Here is a 14443-nt window from a genome sequence, read left to right on the forward strand (position 1 = left end):
GGGGTGGAGTTTTCTTTTGTGGGTTTTAATACCCTACAAATTTTTTCCTCAGTATTTACTGCTCAGTATTTTCCTTACATTTTGCACTTTTCCCACATTTTGCTTTTTTTTTTTACACATGCTCTCATCTGTTGGATTTTCCTCACCTCAAATCCGCCAAATTTTTTTGTGAAAACCTTTGTAAATATGTTGTGTTTTTGTGAAAATGTCAGGGCCATGTCCCTTTTTTGCAGCCACACCCACTTTCTCCAGTGGCCATGCCCCTTTTTCGGGTTTTCACAGTAAAATTGAGATTTAGTCATTTTTTTTTCCAATTCTGGTGCACAACCCAACAAAACATGTTGGGTTTACAATAGTAAATCAGGGCCAATGTGTAAGCATAGCACAGAAATGTGATTTGGAAACGGATTAGTTCTGAAAGCAGAGCCCTGATTCTCAATTAAGCAAAGACAGGGATGAGAGGAGAGCGAGGAGGCGTTCCAGCTCTCAGCATTTCAGATGCTTGGGAACGCCTCTTCGACTCTAGAGAATGAAATAATTTTTCCATGTGGTGAGGGTGTTATGAGGGCAGAAGGAATTAACCTAGGGGCAGATGGCATTAACCCCTTGTATTCGTGATGCCAGGGCATGGTTTATCCTCTACACCACCCAAAGGTATAATGTTGGATCCTGGGCTAGGCACCGGGGCAAATAATGACTCCACAGCCAAGTTACGGAACAATGGCAGCTTTACTGAGTCAGACAGGTGTAACAGTCTATACAGCTTGGCTAGGCCCAAGGAGGTGACCAGTGACTTCAGAGACCACAGGGCTTGCTTTATAGTGTGCTTGGACAATTTGATGCAGGGCCACGCTGACTTGATACAGAATACTTTACTGACTTGACTGAGACTGACTATGACTGACTTCACCCCGTTTGCAGCTTACCAGGTTTTGACTTGGACCTGGGGGATAGTGGACTTGTGGCTCTGTGGCTGCGTGGTAGACTTTAGGACTTCTTAGGACACCAGACACTCTCTCAGGACTTGACCTCACTGTAGCTCAACAAAGACTCCAAGAGACCGAGGAAACTCCACCCATGGCCTATATGGGGAAACACAGGAGGGGTCCCATAGGTCACCTTGTAGATCATATGGTCACTGACACCTTCCTTGGTTAAAATCACATGACAACGGTTCTTAAATATATAACACATTTTATGTTCAATACACTAAATAACATAGACACTTAAGGGAATTTACATAGGAGACAGGTGAAGGGGGGGGGGGCAGGAGTCACAGAACAGACAGGGCAGCTAGGGTACAGGGGTGCAACTCCTGTACTGGGCCACCACAAACTTCCCCTCTTAATAACAGCTGCCCTCAGCGCCCAGTACTGGAGGGCGGATGACATGAAATGGACACTGAGGCCTAGAGAAAACATGAACAGTTCCTGGGGCATTTGGTGAATGTCCTTCTCAGGGCTGATGAACAAATAAACTGGAGAAGCGTCCATGTGGCATTGCTGGTAATGTCCTTACATTCTCCATTTTAGTAAGGGTAAAAATAACAGGGATTAAACATGTGAGATTTTTATAACTTGTAACTGCTTGCCGGAGAAATAAGGTGAGTTCAGATCGGGCTGCTGGAGGCTTTCTACCTGAATGCCTTTGCTGCTGGGGCCCTTTGGCAATAGCTACTTCTCCCCAGAACATTATATAAACAGATACACATTTTCTGACAATATATAACAATTTTTACTTACATACATAGTAGCTCTGTCACTGCACGTGTTTACCTAAGCTTCCGGTAGAACTTTCTGGGCAGTAGAGCAGCCTGTACACGATGGACAGGAAAACAGTTAGACATTATATAGACATTTGATGACTGTTCTGGACTGGGAATATCAACTGGTTAGTTACAGTCCTAACTAGACATGACATTTGACTAGTTTAGATACACACAATGCTATATACACTAGAATTAGTTATTCTATACTTATTACGAGTATACTATGGACAAATAACTTTGGTAGAAAGGTGCTATTATTCTCTGTACCTGGCTGGTAGCTGTCATGGCAGTGAGGTAGTGGATATGCTTTACCTGACAAGGTCAGTATACCTCCTATACAATTGCCATGGGCAGAAAAGATATTATACACTTCAGACATTTTTGTATAAACACGTTATATACAATTTACTACAATGAGCATCAAATAATACAACAATGACAATATTTGCATTCACTTGTGCAAAAAAGAATAAGCAAAATATATTACTCTGAAAATATATTTTTAGAGTACCGCTCCACAATTCTGGTACATTTAGAGTTCTCAGTAAAGGATCACGGCTATAAGCCGGGCACATACACTTACCCAAATGGTTACGGGAGTTCTTGGTGAGTCCACCAGGCACTTCTCTTAAACGTTGCATCAACCTGAAAAAACTATGGTTCTTACACAAAACACAGTTAGCCTCTCGACTGAACAGCAATGACATTACACATAAATGCTTCAGCCTGGGAATTTTCTTTTTTATTATTTCTTTAAAAGACATACAAGAAAAGAAACTCAAACAATGATATTTGACAATACTAAACAACAGAGAAAGTTTAAGTAATTAAAATCTCTTTTCCACTCCATTCATACTCTCCATATTTCCTAGGCATCCACTGCTTCCCTCTAATCTCCATCCCTAATCTGTTTTTCTTACTGTTTTTTACTAACTAACTAACTTCCCCTCAGTTTCCTAACTCTTGAATTTGTATCTCGAAAGATTCCCAGATTTTTCTCCATTTCCTTCCATTTCTTTGATTAGGCAAACTATCTAGTCTCAATTTCTCCATAATGCAAGTCTGTTTTATATTTCTTAAGATACTAGGGATTTGGGGGAGTTCCTGGGATTTCCAACATCTTGCAATACCTACACGGGCTGTTGCCAGCATATGGTAACTTATTGTTATTTTCTCTAATGATAATACCTCCAGTCCCAGAGACAAGAGGGCCATTCCCGGACCCCAGCCCTGGATGTCCTCTATTTCTAATAATTTGCTTAATGTGTAGTAAACACTACTCCAAAAGGGCTGAATTTTTATACAATTCCACCATATGTGTAACATTGACCCCTCCTGTGAATCGCAGCGCCAGCACAAAGAGGAGTTGGTCGTGTTAAATTTAGTTATTTTCAACGGGGTCATATACCATCTATACAGCAGCTTACATGAGGACTCTAGGTGAGATACGCAGTGAGATACCTTTGATGGAATAGTATATATAAAAGCCCATTTTTCTTCTGTAATGATAATTCCCAGATCTTCCTCCCAACTATCCTGGTAACTTTGCCTATTACTCTGCTTTATTAATTGGAGAGCTTTATACGTTTTAGAAATACCTCCTTTCCCCCCTTGGATTTAAAGAAATATTCACTATAAGCCGATTTCTCAAATTGATTCCTCCCTTTAAAAGATGAGATACAGTGTCTGAGTTGCAAATATTTAAAGAAATCTTTAGAGGAAATTCCATATCTAATTGAAATTTGGGGAAATTGAAGGAGTACTCCCTTTTCATAAATAGAGCCCACTGTCTTAACCCCTTTACTTATCCATATGGACAAGTCAGTTGCAGGCAATAGATGTTGTATGACTTCCATCAGGATATCTTCCAATCTCCCCAAATTGATTATATTTTGTTTTAAGGCTTTCAGCCACTCTGTTATGCTTGCTTCCAATGCGGAAGGAAACCTTATTTTAGTCCTATTTTGGAGTGCTGCTTCCCACAATATCTCTCTGGGATATATTACTCCCGCTGCCTGAGCTTCCAGGGCAACTCAGTGCATCTCCAAATCATTATGCCACAATCTTTGTGTTTGGGTAAGTATTATAGCTCTATAATAATTTAAAATATTAGGGTAGCCTAGACCTCCTTTTTCCAATGGTTTATATAAAATTTTTGCTGCTATACGAGGCTTCTTATTTCCCCAAACAAATTTTTTTATTATTTGCTGGAGAGTGTTGATTGTCCTCATTGGGATTTTTACTGGGAGATTTCGGAGGGTATATAAGATCTTAGGCAATAATATCATTTTTGAAACTGCTATTCTGCCTATCCAAGAAATCGGAAGTCGTGTGTATGAACCTATGTCTGTGTTTAATTGATGACAGAGCCTGTTTATATTTATTTTAATAGAATCGTGTAGAGAAGGGGCTAAGTCGATACCCAAATAGGTCATTGACTTATTGGTCCAGTAAAAGGGGTAAGATTTTTCTATTTGTGATTTGGTGTCTAAGTCTATATGTAATAATAAGGCTATTGATTTGGAGACATTTAATTTATAATAACTAATTGATGAAAATTGTGCAATCAGGGCCATTAGTGATTTTAAAGATTCTGCTGGGTTGGTACATGAAATAAGAATATCATCGGCAAACAAACTTATACGATGTTCGTCGTTCCCTACTTGAATGCCCTGGATTCCCTTCGATCTCCTCTCTTGTTCTGCAAAAGGTTCTATCACCAAGGTAAACAACAATGGGGACAGGGGGCAGCCCTGTCTTGTACCATTTGAGATGACAAATTTCTTTGATAACACTCCCTCCGTGTATACTCTAGCACTAGGGGCCGAGTACAGGGCCATTATAGCTGAGATTAATTTTTGGGGGAAGCCGAATTTGGTCATCACTGAGACCAGATATCCCCAGTGTACGCGGTCGAATGCCCATCCCAGCCTTGTCTATCAGACTGTTTTCTAGGCTGGGACATATAACGGGGACCATGGGACTGTAACCCCTCCAAAGGACTCACCTGTGTGCTCCAATTTACCCTGGACAGGGTAGACTCAGTGATGGTGGGGCTGATGGTAACTGGGGGAACAGATGTTGGTGCCTGTTGGGCCGGCCAAACCTCTTTCTCAGCAGGAGTAGGCCGAGGCACTTTTGTTGGTGCCCGCTGGTTAGGCCAAACCTCCTCAGCAACAGGAGTAAGCCTGGGCACATCTGTACTAGATACTGCTGCTCCTCGACTTAAGATATACTTGGGAGCAGTGACAGCCATCTTAGGTAGCTGTGACAGGTACTCAGGTAACTTTGACAGGTACTCATGCATATCACGGACTGCTTGGGGCTCATCGCCGAATAGCCACTGGGGCAGAGGTGACCGGGGGCATGGTGTGGGCTTCTGGACCTGGGAGGTTTGCTCTGGGCTGGGGGTAGATGGAGGGGTACTCACTTCCGCTGGGGTACTCACTTCCGACTCCTCCGTGTGGATCTCCGCCTAGGATCCCCCGGTCCGGTGATGACGGGACAGCCTCACCGGCGACGTTCCTCTAGAAGATTCCGGCGTTCCACCCGCCGGAGTCGCTGGCCACTCTCCGTCATCCTCGGGCAGCTGGACTTTGAGATATGCCTCTTTGGCCCCAATGGAGATTCTATGTAAACAATCCGCCAGCTTTTGAAACATGTGCACCGCGGCGACTTTCCGGGCCTCCGTGCCCTCTTGGGACTCTCCGACCCCGTGCTTGCTTGCTGTCGCAATTTTTGCTCGCATCTGCGTGCAAATTTTCAACAATACTGGACACAGACTGGGGGTTCAAACTGGGGGGGGGGGGTACATTTTACATAAGGCGCACACCCGTATCCTGTTTGTAGGATGCCAAAAGTTGTGGTGAGGGTGTGATGAGGGCAGATGGAATTACCCTAGGAGCAGATGGCATTAACCCCTTGTGTTCGTGATGCCAGGGCGTAGTTTATCCTCTACACCACCCAAAGGTATACCACAGGATCCTAGGCTAGGCATGGGGGCAAATAATGACTCTGACGCCAAGTTACGGAACAATGGCAGCTTTACTGAGTCAGACAGGTGTAACAGTCTATAAAGCTTGGCTAGGCCCAAGGAAGTGACCAGAGACTTCAGAGACCACAGGGCTTGCTGGGACTTATAGTGGACTTGGACAATTTGACAATTTGCAGGGCCACGCTGACTTGATACAGAATACTTTACTAACTATGACTGACTTCACCCCGTTTGCAACTTACCAGGTTTTGACTTGGACCCAGGGGGCAGTGGACTTGTGGATCTGTGGCTGCATGGTAGACTTTAGGCCTTCTTAGGACAACAGACACTCTCTCAGGACTTGACCTCACTGTATGTACAATACACTGGATAACATAGGCACTTAAAGGAGTTCTCTAAGCTAAAGCGTTTAACCCCCGCTGTGCCCGGGCTGTAAAACTATACATAATAAACTTTCACTTACCTGCCTACGATCCTCCATTGTTCCGATATCGCCATCCCGTTCTCCGGTCCCGGTCTCTTCCACTTCCTGCGGGTCGGTGACTTCACTCTGTGCTCAGCCTATCAGCGGCCGCTGATAGGCTGAGCGTAGAGTGAAGTCACCCACCCGCAGGAAGAGAAAGCTGACAGGGACCGGAGCACGGTCGGCGATATCGGAACAATGGGGGATCGTAGGCAGGTAAGTGAAAGTTTATTATGTATAGTTTTATAGCCCGGGCACAACGGGGCATAAAAGATTTCAGTTGGGGAACTCCTTTAAGGAATTGTACATAGGAGACAGGTTCAATCGTATATTCGGGGTATTTTTATATATATATATATATATATATATATATATATATATATATATATATATAGTATTTCTTAAAGGAAAAGAAAATGTATTCTTTTTGTACATTTGAGCAACATATATATATATATATATATATATATATATATATACATTAATTCAAATTAATATAATAACTATTAATAACTAAAATCATTGGTAGGGTAAGAAAGGTCTAGTTAGCTGGGTCAGTACCTGGAAGTCATGTTGTAACAAAATCAGCAGTTTTCAGGTAATCAGGGTACAGTCCAAGGGTCAAAAAACAAGGAAGTTTATCAGGAGTATTAGGAGTCAACAGGAAGTCAAGCCTGTATTGCCTGTCATTATGCACGGAGTGAGTCTGCTCTGTGCAGTAATGATAGCGGGGTGCCGCAGCCGAGATCCTGGGGGTCCCCAGCAGCGGGACCCCGGCGATCTGACATCTTATGTCTAGGGGCGGAGTACCCCTTTAAAGGAAATGTGTCATCAGAAAATACTTCTTGCTATTTGTTAGAGAGTCCTGCTATCTGTTAGAGAGTCATGTGATTGAAAGATTTTCTCCCAAAAGGAGTGTAGTGAAATTGGCCCTCAGTTCCTTCAATAGCACATATGGACAGTATGGTAGCTCCCATAGGCATCATATTTAGGCATTTGACATAGTGCATCTAGTGTTTTTGCAAGCTTTACATAAAAAAAATAGAATTCTGTTTTAATTTATTCCGTTTTTATTCTCTAAGCTATACACATTTAGTAAGTTTTGTTTTAACAAGAATAAAATGTAATTTTCTTTTTACCTTTAATTTATGTGCTAACCTTGATAGATTATGAAAGACTGGTATAGTATCAATTTTAATGCTCCAGATGTTTCTGTAGGATAGTGGATGACATGAACTACAGTAATTCTGTCCTTTAGTGAGTTCATGGCAAGCAATTGTATAGAGAATGAAAATAAAAACGAAGCAAGAGCCCCTCACAAAAAAACCCTGCTCTTTTCCAGCACAGCTCTGCCTGACACTTCCTGTGCACTGGTTTACCTAGTCCTCTAGGGATAGCCAGTCTCTTGTATGGAATTTGAAACCAAGATCAAAATAATTAGAGGGACTGAAACTACATATCCCTTTATCCTGGTGACCCGGGTTGTCTAGGAATATGAATCCAATTAAATGAGGCACTTGCAAATCTCTCTCTAGCTCTGCTGTGACACCAATGGGAATAAGTATCAGGTTGCTTTTAAAGGTGAAGGCGTAAAAAATTGCACTTTACTATTGCCACATGTTTAAAAATGTTAAATGACAAGATATTTTCCCTTTGTGCAAGGTAATTGTGACAATTATTGAAAATTCCTGCTAAGAAAAATTGCATAGTACTCTCAGTGTAAAAAAAATAAAAAAAAATAAAAAATCATATTTAAAACATTAAAACCATTTTATATGGTGCAGTTTTTGTGAGTTTTTAATGCATTTTCCATGATTTAATCAAAACTTATTTACTAGGTAAATACAGCCTACACTACAAAATCCTAAATGTACTGAAAACCAGACTCTCTTGACTTACAGATATCACAGGTATACCTATGGGTATGCTGGATAATAACAAACACTATGCTTTACTTATAGCTGTATTATAACAGCATATTTGACTGGTTTTGCTAGATTAATCCTTCAGAGTGGTGACAATTTTTGGACACTAATTGTTGTTATTGAGCTCCAGAGTCCATATATGATGCACAGCTATTTTTCATTCTCTTCATTTCAGGGGGGAATACCAGAGCTGGGTTGTTTGCCAGTGGTATTTATACAGGCATTTCCTTTCTTTTAGCTATCTGGCACTAACACTGTTTTTAAGGGTGGTTTACAGTACATTACTAAACATGACATGTGAAGTAGGGGATACTGCTGTACTGGCTCTTATCAGTGCATTGTAAGTAGAAATGAAACAAACAACAGCAGCACACCTGATGATGACAAGTTAAAGGCAGGAGGCAGCACTGTGTACACACATACTAGTAAGTGCACAAGAGACAGTTGCCCAAAACTTTAATTGTGTTGAGAGATGAGAGGGAAGATTTCATTTACGTTCTAGGGACAGTGTGGTTCAACTTGCATTATCCCAATCCAGTCTCTCTCTCTCTCTCTCTCTCTCTCTCTATCGCTCCCTAAGCCCAACCCCATTTCCTGTGTTCTCTCCCTTTCACTTTGTTACTAGAGGCAGACTGAGCTTAACCACAGGCAGCAAACAGCAGATTGCGTGAAGGGAAATACCCAGAAGCCAAAAATATAGAGCTATTTTATGGGCTAAGAAGTCATATTTGGTAAATAGAATTTACCAAACATGCTAGTAATCATATAAGCTATTAAATAGAGAGGAGTTAAAAAAAAAAAAAAAACAATGACCAAATAATGATGATGGTAGTCAACAATTAAGCAGAATATAATAAATAATACAAAGACTGACCCTGCAATGTCCCTATTGAAACACTGAACTAACTCTCCCCTGTAGAGTTTGGGGTAGGGAGCAGTACAGTCCTGACACTTGCACAAACCACTGTCCCTACCTAAGGGATAGTCAGGTTATAGGCAAAGGTCAGGTGCAACAAGTTAGGTCTGTATAAGATAAAGATACAAACACTAGTGCAAGGAAAAGACCAAAAAATAAAAACAGGTGAGTAACAGGCTGATTAAGTTTAAATAACCCTCCTTAGAAGGGCATGAACGCTAAGGCTTATCATCCATGCTCCCTGATTGGGCCAGGTGTCGTCACAGCAACAAAGGATGCATCAGCCAAACATAGGATGAATTACCCTTCTTCCTGAACCAGATATACCCATTACACAGAGACAATAAGAATTCACTAGAATAGTGAGAAGCGATGCTGAGCAGAACACTAAAACATATAACCTGCAACCTGATACACAAAGAAAAACTGCAGAGACTTCAAAACAAGGTTATACAAAGAGCCAAAAACAAACTGAAAAGCTATGAACTAGACTACAACAAGGTATAAGGAATACTGGTTTCAATTGATCAGAGGTTAAGCTATAATACACATTGAACGGCACAAGCCATGTGGGGCTGCATGTTGGGGCTGAATAAAACTACAGGAAGACTATACACAGTGGCGTTGCGACCCGGGTGCGGGGGGTGCGGCACCGGGTGACACCAACCTAATGGGGTGAGACCAAGACGCTCCGCAGCACCCCCCCAGCTACACCGACACCCCCCCGTCTGTACCCCCCCCCCCTCCGGCATTCACCTTCATCGCCCCTGTGCGCCCGTCCGTCAGCTGACCCCCCCCCCCCCCCCGGCCTTCATCGCCGCTGTGCGCCCGTCCGTCAGCACCACCGCATGGGACATCAGTGACGTCACTCGCAGGGCGCCAGGAGAGAAGGAGCGCTACGCTGGATGGGTGAGTGTGTGTGTCTGTCTGTCGCTATCTCTGTCTGTGTGTGACTGTCTGTGTGTGACTCTGTGTGTGTGTGCGTATGTATGTGACTGTGTGTGACTCTGTGTGTGTGTGTGACTGTGTGTGTATGTGACTGTGTGTGACTCTGTGTGTGTGTATGTGACTGTGTGAGTGTTGCAGGGGGACCCAGGAGCGCTACACCCCTGCCCACAATCATTTCTTGTATTGGAATTATGTAGGAGGCCTTCTGGTGTGCCAAGTATGCCTTATTTTCTGTGTGTGTGTGTGTGACTCTGTGTGTGTGTGTGTGTGTGTGTGACTGTGTGGCTCTGTGTGTGTGTCTGTGAGGGTGTGTCTCTCTGACTGTGTGTGTGTTTGTGTGTGTGTGTCTCTCTGTGTTGTATGTGTTTTTTTTTTGTGGGGGGGGGGGTTAAACAGCGATCTAATGTGGGGAGACTTTGACCCATTGTGGGGAACCTGCAAGGGAACCTGTGGCCTAATGTGGGGTAACTACTACCAAATGTGCGGAGTCTATGCTACCTAATGTGGGGAATCTGTGCTACCTAATGTGGGGAGTCTATGCTATCTAATGTGGGGAAGCTGCTACCTAATGTGGGGAATCTGTGCTACCAAATGTGGGGAATCTATGCTGCCTAATGTGGGGAAAATATGCTACCTAATGTGGGGGAACTGCTGCCTATCCAAAGTGGGGGAACTGCTGCCTACCTAATGCTCCCCCCCTGGCAGTAGCACCCTCATCATCCACCAGCAACACCCCCCCCCCCCCAGCAGTAGCTCCTCCATCAGCAGATCCTGATGGTGATCCTGAGGATGATCCTGCGGATGGATGATGGGGGTGATACTGCCAGGGGGGAATGGCCAGTTTCACCCTCATCATCCTCCAGCAACACCCCCCCCCAGTAGTAGCACCCCCATCATCCACTAGCAACACCACCAAAAAACCCCTCCCGTGGTAATAGCATCAGCTAACGGATGTTGAGGGGTGTTACTGCGGTTGTGGTATTATATTCAGAGGGTGCACTGTATGCAACGTTAAATTCAGAGGGCGCAGTTTGTGGTAGTATTATATTCAGAGGGTACAGTGGGTGGTAGTATTATATTCAGGGGTACAGTGTGTGGCGGTATTATATTCAGGGGTACAGTATGTGGTAGATTTATATTCAGAGGGTACAGTATGTGATGGTATTATATTCAGAATGTACAGTGTGTGGTAGTATTATATTCAGAGGGTACAGTGTGTGGCGGTATTATATTCAGAGTGTGCAGTATGTGTTGGTATTATATTCAGAATGTACATTGTGTGGTAGTATTATATTCAGTGGGTATGGTGTATGGAAGGTTTATAATCAAAGAGTATAGTGTATAGTAGTATTATATTTAGAGGATACAGTGTCTGGCAGGTTTATAATAATACTTGTTTTCATATAGAGGATGAGAATGCGCTGACATAGTGAGGAGACGTCTGGGCGTCACATTCTACAGACAGAAGTTTTAGCTGGACCAGGCGGTATGTACCATCTGAATTAGATAAGGGAAGACTATAGAGAAGACGTCACCTGTAGTCACTGATATCATTGTGTATTCTCCTCACTATAGAGAAGAGGTCACCTGTAGTCACTGATATCATTGTGTATTCTCCTCACTATAGAGAAGACGTCACCTGTAGTCACTGATATCATTGTGTATTCTCCTCACTATAGAGAAGACGTCACCTGTAGTCACTGATATCATTGTGTATTCTCCTCACTATAGAGAAGATGTCACCTGTAGTCACTGATATCATTGTACATTCTCCTCACTATAGAGAAGACGTCACCTGTAGTCACTGATATAATTGTGCATTCTCCTCACTGTGTCCTATCAGAGCTGTAGTCACTTGTAAGTTCTACAGTTATGGTGAGTGAAACTACAACTCCCAGCATAACCTCACCACTGCTCAAAGGGGTACTCTACTGGAAAACATTTTTTTTTATCAATTGGTGCTACAAAGGTAAACAGATTTGTAAATTACTTCTATTTAAAAATCTTAATCCTTCCAGTACTTATTAGCTGCTGTATAAGTGATTCACAGGAAGTTCTTTTCTTTTTTAATTTATTTTCTGTCTGACCACAGTGCTCTGTGCTGACACCTTTGTCCATGTCAAGAACTGTCCATAGTAGAAGCAAATCCCCATAGCAAACCTATCCTGCTCTGGACAGTTCCTGACATGGACAGAGGTGTCAGCAAATAGCACTGTGGTCAGACTGGAAAGAACTACACAACTTCCTGTGGAGCATACAGCAGCTGATAAGTACTGTAAGGATTAAGATTTTAAATAGAAGTCATTTAAAAATCTGTTTCACTTTCTGGCACCAGTTGATATAAAAGTAAATGTTTTCCAGTGGAGTACCCCTTTAAGTAATTCTGGGAGCTGTAAATTTAAATTAAACTTCTTTAACACTTTCCTATTCTGTGGCAACTAGTATATCTGATTATTATACTGGAATTTCTCACAATGCGCTACAACAGTGGTGTCTGTCACAACAGGCTAAAACTTACTGAAGGGGGGAGGTATGGGGTGACACCATTTTCTACCGCACCAGGTGACACCAACCCTAGCAACGCCACTGACTATACATTAGGTAATAAATGAGGTATAGCTGTAAATTGTTTGATTCTAATGCAGAAAAAGATAAATGCCCTGTTCATTCAACCACCTTTTCCTATTAGCTATTTCATATTAGCTGTTTGCAGGGGTATAGCTAGAAATTACAGGGCCCTGATGTAAAATATTGCCCTGGGCCCCCTAACCCCCCCCCCCCTCCCCCCATGACCCCCAATCCTAGTCACACATAGATATCATTGATTACAGCACTGATGGGAAACAGTCAGGAGAATACATAATGATATAAGTGACTCACTCAGTCTTCTCTCTAGTCTTTTTTCTTCTTCATCTGGTTCAGACCGTTGTGACTTCCCTCTGCTGAGTCTGACGCTCGGACCTTATTGGATCCTCATCTTGTCAGCAGATCCTCATCCTATATGTGAAGACAATAAATAATACAAGCCTGTCACATATTGTACCACCTGAAAAAGGGGGCTAACTAGAGTTCCATGGCCCCAAGACAAAATTTGGCATCTACACCAGCCTCCCCAATAGATAGCCTGGTAGGTAGGTAGCTAGGTTGGTAGCCAGATAGGGAAGTAACTAGGTTGGTATCCAGGTAGCTAAGTAGCTAGGTAGGTTGCTGGACAGGTAGCTTCGTAGATAGCTTACCATGTAGTTCGTCAGGTAGGTAGGAAGACAGCCAAGTAGGCAGTTAGGTTGCCAGGTAGGTAGATAGATAGCCAGGTAGCTAGATTGCCAGATATTTTGGTAGATAGACAGCCAGGTAGGTAGCTAGATAGGTAGGTAGATAGATAGCCAGGTAGGAAAGAAGTCAGGTCAGTAAGAACCCAGGTAGGTAGATAGCTAGATGTTATGCCGAGCGCTCCGGGTCCCTGCTCCTTCCCGGAGCGCTCGCGGCGTTCTCCTCTCTGCAGCGCCCCGGTCAGACCCGCTGACCGGGAGCGCTGCACTGACGTCGGGGATGCGATTCGCATAGCGGGACGCGGCCGCTCGCGAATCGCATCCCAAGCCACTTACCTGTCCCGGTCCCCGGGTGTCACGTTCTGGCACGCGCGGCTCCGCTTTCTAGGGCGCGCGCGCGCCAGCTCTCTAAGATTTAAAGGGCCAGTGCACCAATGATTGGTGCCTGGCCCAATCAGTCTAATTAGCTTCCACCTGCTCCCTGCTCATATAACCTCACTTCCCCTTCCCAGCATTGTCGGATCTTGTTGCCTTGTGCCAGAGAAAGCGTTTTGTGAATGTCCCAAGCCTGTGTTCCAGACCTTCTGCTGTTGCCCCTGACTATGACCCTTGCTGCCTGCCCTGACCTTCTGCTACGTCTGACCTTGCTCTTGCCTTGTCCTTTTGTACCGCGTCTGTCTCAGCAGTCAGAGAGGTTGAGCCGTTACCGGTGGATACGACCTGGTTGCTACCGCCGCAGCAAGACCATCCCGCTTTGCGGCGGGCTCTGGTGAATACCAGTAGCAACTTAGAACCGGTCCACCGGTACGGTCCACGCCAATCCCTCTCTGACACAGAGGATCCACCTCCAACCTGCCGAATCCTGACAGTAGATCCGCCCATGGATCCCGCTGAGGTGCCGCTGCCAAGTCTTGCTGACCTTCCCACGGTGGTCGCCCAGCAATCCCAACAAATCGCCCAACAAGGACAGCAGCTGTCGCAGTTGACCGCCATGCTACAGCAACTTCTGCCACTGCTACAGCAGCAACCATCTCCTCCGCCAGCTCCTGCACCTCCTCCGCAGCAAGTGGCCACTCCTAGCCTCCGCTTGTCTCTACCGGACAAATTTGATGGGGACTCTAATCTCTGCCGTGGTTTCCTGTCTCAATGTTCCCTACATT

The 14443-nt window shown here is 43.9% G+C and overlaps 1 long non-coding RNA gene across 2 annotated transcripts in view; it reads left to right on the forward strand.

Moving 5' to 3' along the window:
* The first annotated feature begins 11417 nt into the window (after positions 1–11417).
* LOC130282278 (uncharacterized) overlaps positions 11418–14443 on the forward strand; it is a 244277-nt gene continuing 241251 nt past the window's right edge. For both annotated transcript variants that reach the window (XR_008846310.1, XR_008846311.1), the window contains exon 1: positions 11418–11500. This is a non-coding gene — a long non-coding RNA (uncharacterized LOC130282278). The remainder of the gene's footprint in view (positions 11501–14443) is intronic.

The sequence above is a fragment of the Hyla sarda genome, chromosome 7 (genome assembly GCF_029499605.1).
Source record: "Hyla sarda isolate aHylSar1 chromosome 7, aHylSar1.hap1, whole genome shotgun sequence".
In the NCBI taxonomy this organism is placed as follows: domain Eukaryota; kingdom Metazoa; phylum Chordata; class Amphibia; order Anura; family Hylidae; genus Hyla; species Hyla sarda.